This window comes from Ixodes scapularis, unplaced genomic scaffold (assembly GCF_016920785.2).
Source record: "Ixodes scapularis isolate PalLabHiFi unplaced genomic scaffold, ASM1692078v2 PGA_scaffold11__112_contigs__length_91849675, whole genome shotgun sequence".
Classification (NCBI taxonomy): domain Eukaryota; kingdom Metazoa; phylum Arthropoda; class Arachnida; order Ixodida; family Ixodidae; genus Ixodes; species Ixodes scapularis.
This window is the reverse complement of record NW_024609837.1, coordinates 81,875,085-81,880,982: the sequence shown is the minus strand read 5'-3', so window position 1 is coordinate 81,880,982 and position 5,898 is coordinate 81,875,085. Positions and strand designations below refer to the sequence as shown.

Genomic DNA, 5,898 nt, shown 5'->3' with positions numbered 1-5,898 from the left:
TTCAGAAATTCGAATGTGGCCAACCAGAAGCCAGAAATAATACCCTGGCGGCGGTCGCGAGAAACAAACCTGATAACTGCATTGGAGTAACTCTCAGTGACTGAAAATATGGTACACGTGATGTTTCAATCATGCTCATTCAAAATTATGGTGGAAGAGCGCGACTAGCGGAACGGTCGACATGATCCGTGCGCCAGGCGCCAAGGGCCGGGAATCTGCCGTCCGAGCGGTCACACACTGTCCGAGCAAAACCAAATTGAGCGGCGCATTCGTTTCTTACATCTTTCTGCATGATCATGATCAAAACAACACGTGCACCCTATTTTCAACCACGAAGAGTTACTACACTTCACTCTTACGCGCTTATTAAAACCAACGTTACTAGATCCCTTCAGTTATCAAACTCCCCCAGCGGCGGCCGTCGATGCGTGGCCCATTTTCGTTTCCGCTAGCCAGATGGCGCGGCGGCCACCGTTAGCCCGGTGCCCTGCGCTTCGTAGCGCGGCGCGCTGGCGGTTTGTGCAGCAAGTGGAATTATTTACGAAAACGTTATGGCGCAAACGAGCTGGTGAAGGTTTAACATAATTTTAGACAAACCCCCCGAGACTGTGGAAAAGACGAAGGACAACACAACACACAGAGTCTCAACTCTGTGTGACACTCGGTGTGTTGTGTTGTCCTTCATCTCTTCCCCAATCTCGGGGGTTTGTCTGAAATTATGGCATTCTTTGCCTTGAAATTCTGTCATGCGATGCGCCTCCGATTTTTGCAGTCATTAGGGACCTCTTCAGACGTTGGGGAGAGGCTTTAAATGAGCGGAATGAACAGGAGAAAGCAGCAGCGGCGAAGCTGCCCGGAAAGTATCACCGCCACTCTTTGCGTACACTCGTTACTGAAAACGAAAAATAAGCAAAGCAAAGAAACTTTATTCTCTCGGTGGCGCGAAAAGCACTTAGTGCGAGGCACAAGGACACACACACAACGGAATTGTTGAACACGGTTTCATAATAGACGAGCTTTTTTGCAGGCGATGGCGACTCTCTCGAGAATTGCAGGCGACGGTTGACATCCCTCGCGTAAAAAATGCATACACAACCCAGCCGCGTTACATGGTACTCATCCAGCTCGTCCAGAACCTTCCAAAACAAGTCCCCACAGAGACCTTCCTCATCACGAGAGAGTGAAACTGATTCATATACAACTCTCACGAAGTGTAGCCTCTTGATGCTAGGGTGCCTCAGGCTGCCTTCCTTGAAGCTCCGATATATGGTCAAGTTTTTGTCAGAACCGACGACAGGAGCTGCTGAACTAATGTCATGCAGGCACAACTGGCACTCTGTGCGCTTGCTCATTTTGCGTACAACATACCCAGATAGGTAATACGCAACACTGTCGTCTGGTGAGCCTCTAAAGTAGCTGTGCTCATCACTCATTTAGCCAGGAGTAACACATGGAAATGTCATTTCCAGTAGCCTAGCCTGAATATCATTGCTCAAGCTAGCTCCGTTTGATCGACGAGCCTCTCCAGCGGTCTTCAATGTGTCCTCCACATGAACAAGTACAACATTCGGCTCGCCTTGAACTGCTGCAATCGACCGCTCACCTTAATTGTTCTTTTCGGCGCCTGCTTTTTGCCGGGGACAGTCTGCGAGTAGGTGCTTTGCGTTTCCGTGTCGGTTTAAAAAGATACTTAGGACGATTCGGGAAGAGGCGAGGCACGGCGTCGTACTTCAGTGCCCATTTGTCGCACGGTATCACTACCACATCACCACAAACGTAGTGCTCGAAGACCTTCAAGATGTCATCATCGTGGAAGTGAAGATCGCAAACGGAAGACGAGCTCGCTCGAAAGCTTTTTGTCCAGCCTTGCTACTGCGCGCTTCCAGAGTTCAAGGCGGTCAGCGTCCCTGGGTGGCCTGAAAAAATGTTTCTTCTCTCCCGCACCGCGCCGGGGCCAGGGGCGGCCGCGGCTGCGGTCGCCGCCGCTGGGAGGAGGCGCTCACCAGCGACGACCTGGCCGACCAGCCAGGGCTTAAAGTCTGGGGGGTCTCAGGGGGTCTCGGACCCCCCACTGATTTTAACGGATGGTCTGGAACCCTCCTCCACAGCCCCAGCATTGGTGAAACCAAAATCATATCTTGCAATAAAATAGCTTGTTTTCAGGCATGTGACATTTGGGGATTAACAATTTGAGGGTTTCAGGTACGGCAGGGACATAGTCAGCAGTCGGTTTTATTTTATGTGCATCTAATACACTTCGTCGAACCCCCCTCCCCCCCCCCCCCCCCCCCCCCGCCCCCCGCCCTCCTCCCTTCTTGTAGAGACCCCCCTGAACTTATGGGAGACTTCAAGTACTGCGACCAGCTTTGGGCCGTCCGGCAGGCCGAAGATGCCGCCCGGGTCCAAGGACTCCGAGCCGTCACCTGATGCACCTCCACCTCCATCATCGTCGACGGATGGTGGGACGGGACAGGCGGTAATCCTATTTTCCCTCATCTCGCCCTAAAGCAAAACTGCTGGGCCGATTTGAATAAAGTTGATTCTCTCTCTCTCTCTCTCCCGCAGATCGCACAGAATCGTACCCGGTTTTACACCGTTGCACGAAAGAGCGTGGCATGGTTCGTGCAGTTGCAGAACGATGCACAAACACCACACAAGCGGCTACGAGCACAAACGTAACCAAACGGAAACACCGCCGCCGCACACTACCCGCAACGTGTTTCACGTGTTGCTATGCCGGGTCGGCCGTGGGGTTTGGCGCCTTGCCGGGCAAACTCCGTCGCGCGCGCCCCCAAGCGGAGCGCAACAGATAGGCGTCAGGCGGAGCTTCGCAGTTTGAGAACTGGGGCCCTAAACTCGTCAAACAAGAAGTTGGGGCCGAAGTTGACGGAGTGCACCGATTGGCCTATCAAGACGATGACTTGGCGTTTTTGTCGCCGACGTCCAATCGGCGCGCTCCGCGAACTTTCGGCTCCAAATTTGTGTTTGATGAGTTTAGGGCCCCTGAAGAGTATCTAGTAACGTTGATTAAAACCATATACGAACATAGACCTTTGATCAGAACTGTTTCTCGCTACCACCGCTAGGGGATTCTTTTCGGCTTCTGGTTGGTCAAGAGAGCATGCCAAGCCCTCTTTCCGAGTCTGCCGCACGCCCTGGCTCTGCCCGCGCCTCCCATTGGCCAAACTCTCTCTATACACGGCTCTGTACAGCAGTAGCTGTTCTAAAGCAAAAACCTAAGACAAATGGCATCTTGCACTCTCGTTCGTCAACCCTTTATTTTGGTTGAATAGTTCGAATCTTTTATACGGGGAAGGCCTGCGCGTGCAACGCGTGCTGCGGTGCGAGTGTAGAGTGACAAAGCCTGGCAGATCGCCACGAAAAGCGGCCGCCGAAATTGAAAAGGTAGAGCGGCAGACAACGGATGAGAGGAGAGCCTCATTCACACTGGAAGCGGATCCGCGTTCGCAAAGTGGTTGCGAACGGGGTTGTACGAAGATCCAGTATAATTGCACGCGCACTTGATGTCATCGAGTGCGCGTGAAATTGGACTGGATCTTTAAGGGGTGTTCACACGAGGGAGAAATCCCAGGGATTTCTCCCCGGCACACGCATTCCACGACGAAAACGTCAGGCTTTGCGGTGTGCAAAAGCCTCGCGTTTTCATCTCGTGATGCGCGCGTGCCGGGGAGAAATCCCCGGGATTTCTCCCTCGTGTGAATAGCCCCTTTATACAACTGCGTTCGCAACCGCTTTGCGAACGCGGATCCGCTTCCAGTGTGAATGAGCGGTAAAGCGCCTCGATATGTGTCCGTTTGTCATGCAAGTAGCTTCAAATGCGCTAGCGCACGTGGCCCGTTTCTTGAGTGGCCCTTAAAAACAAATGACTGCGGAGCACTGAAATGAGCTGCCCTTGAAAGCGAATGGCGGCGGAGTACCCGCTCGAGGCACATGCCTCGCGCGTTTCCCGAACAATGGTTGGCGGTACCTGTAAGAAACGCCTTTATCAAGGGGCTTTAGGAGAGCCACGTGACGGTCGTGCCGCTGCGGCGAGACGCCGAAACACACTTCTCCCGAGCGATGGAATGTCCGCTAGTGCTCCTCGCGTTCCTCACGTTACCGCTTCTTTTCTCGTCGGGTTTGAAAACCATGTTTCGGGTCCTCGCCGCAGCAAAAGCTGTGCGCTGACGTCCAGGTTCCCCGAGAAATGCTCTGTGCTACCAGATCCTCGCGCTCCGAATCTGCAACCGGGCACTCTATGGCTCCGTCGTCGAACTGCCAGGCTTTTGTGAGTATAAAGGAGGCTATGGTAGAGTTTTTAGTCGCTGCACACGAAAAATCTACGGAACTCTAGCTATAAACAGCTTGGCTGTAATAATAAACAATATTGGTCCCAAATTAGGTCCCGGGGGACACTGGACGAGGGAATAAAGGGTTCTGAGAAGCTGTTTAAAATTTGCACACTGCTTTTGCGATTTGTTAGCTAAGGCGGAAATCATCTAATTAGCAGATAGGAAACACCATACAAAGAAAGTTTCTGTAGAAACAGCTTATGGTTCTTCCTGCCGAAAGTTTTTGGCATGTCCAAATAAACTGTGTTGACTTGACGACGGGTGAGAACGAATGATAAAAAAGTAATGAAGAAATGAGCAAAGGTTAGTTTCCACCGATCACCGTTTCAGAAAGCCATGCTCAAGATTACTTACCTTCTGTCGGAAATAGTGAGACAGACGGTTATGACTAAGAGTTTCCAAAACCTTACAAAAGGAACACAGCATAAAAACGGGTCAATAGTTGTCGATCGCACAAGCATCCCCGCTTTTGTGCACAGAGAGTACGACCGACGTTTTTCAAGAAGACGGGAAGGCAGCCAGTCGCAGAGAAAGAGTAAGAACGTGTTAAGGAACCGGGGCAAATAATTTGGCACAGCCCTTGACGATGAAACTTGGTATGCGGTCGAATCCTGTCGATAATTTTGGTTTTAGATTCTTTATCGCCTCTAAAATTTCAACCGTATTTATACACTCGCGATATTAAGAATGTCCTGTACATCCAAACTATCGGACGAGGAATGCCTTGAAGACAGGGCTGGGCAGTATCGCGATACAAATGTATCGCGATAGTATCTTTGAGAGACTTTCGAGTATCCGTATCTCTGTATCAAGATACATTAGAAAAATGTATTGGTATCTCAGTAGTTAAATATGTTTAAGAGGTATCGCTTGTATCGCGATACTTTGCCATACTTAGGTATCTCGTTACATTTGTAGTCATTTTTAAGATAAATTTACCACCAGTTTGGTGCAAGGTGCTTCGTAATTTATAACATGACCTCGCCTTATAACATAATCCATCTCAATCACCAACATAAAAAAAACCCTGTCGTTTAAAAAATATTACGGGCAAGAATAACAAAATCAGTTCCACTCACAAAGCTCTCCACTCTTTCCAATTTTGCAGAGAACGCCCCAGAGGAGAACTGGAGATAGCGCGCACGGCTTTTTTCTGTAGTCAAAAAAATTTTAGTAACGTTTGGCGTGGTTGTGTTCCCCCAAACTGGGTGGCAGTAGTTGAGGTGAGAAAGAAACAGGGAACTGTAAATAAGCAATTTTATACTAGTGGTTAGAGGAAACCGCAGCTTTGTAAGAACACCTACCACGCGAGAGAGTTTATTTGCAATTATTTCAATATGTTTACTCCAAACTAAGTGTTCTTCAAATACAACTCCTAGGCTTTTACCTGAGCGCACAATATTTACAGTAGAAGTCCACATCATGAGGGGGTTCTCAATATTTTCTTTCAGAATTTTAGGTCTGAAAAGTATAGCCTTTGTTTTGGGCTTGTTAATAGCTAGTGAATTCAACAGGGTTCATTGGTTTAATTTATCGAGAACATTAT

General features: G+C 49.6%; 1 pseudogene; it reads right to left on the bottom strand.

Moving 5' to 3' along the window:
- Window positions 1–1,002: 1,002 nt before the first annotated feature.
- On the bottom strand, window positions 1,003–2,496 carry LOC121835103 (annotated as a pseudogene).
- Between the last annotated feature and the right edge of the window lie 3,402 nt (window positions 2,497–5,898).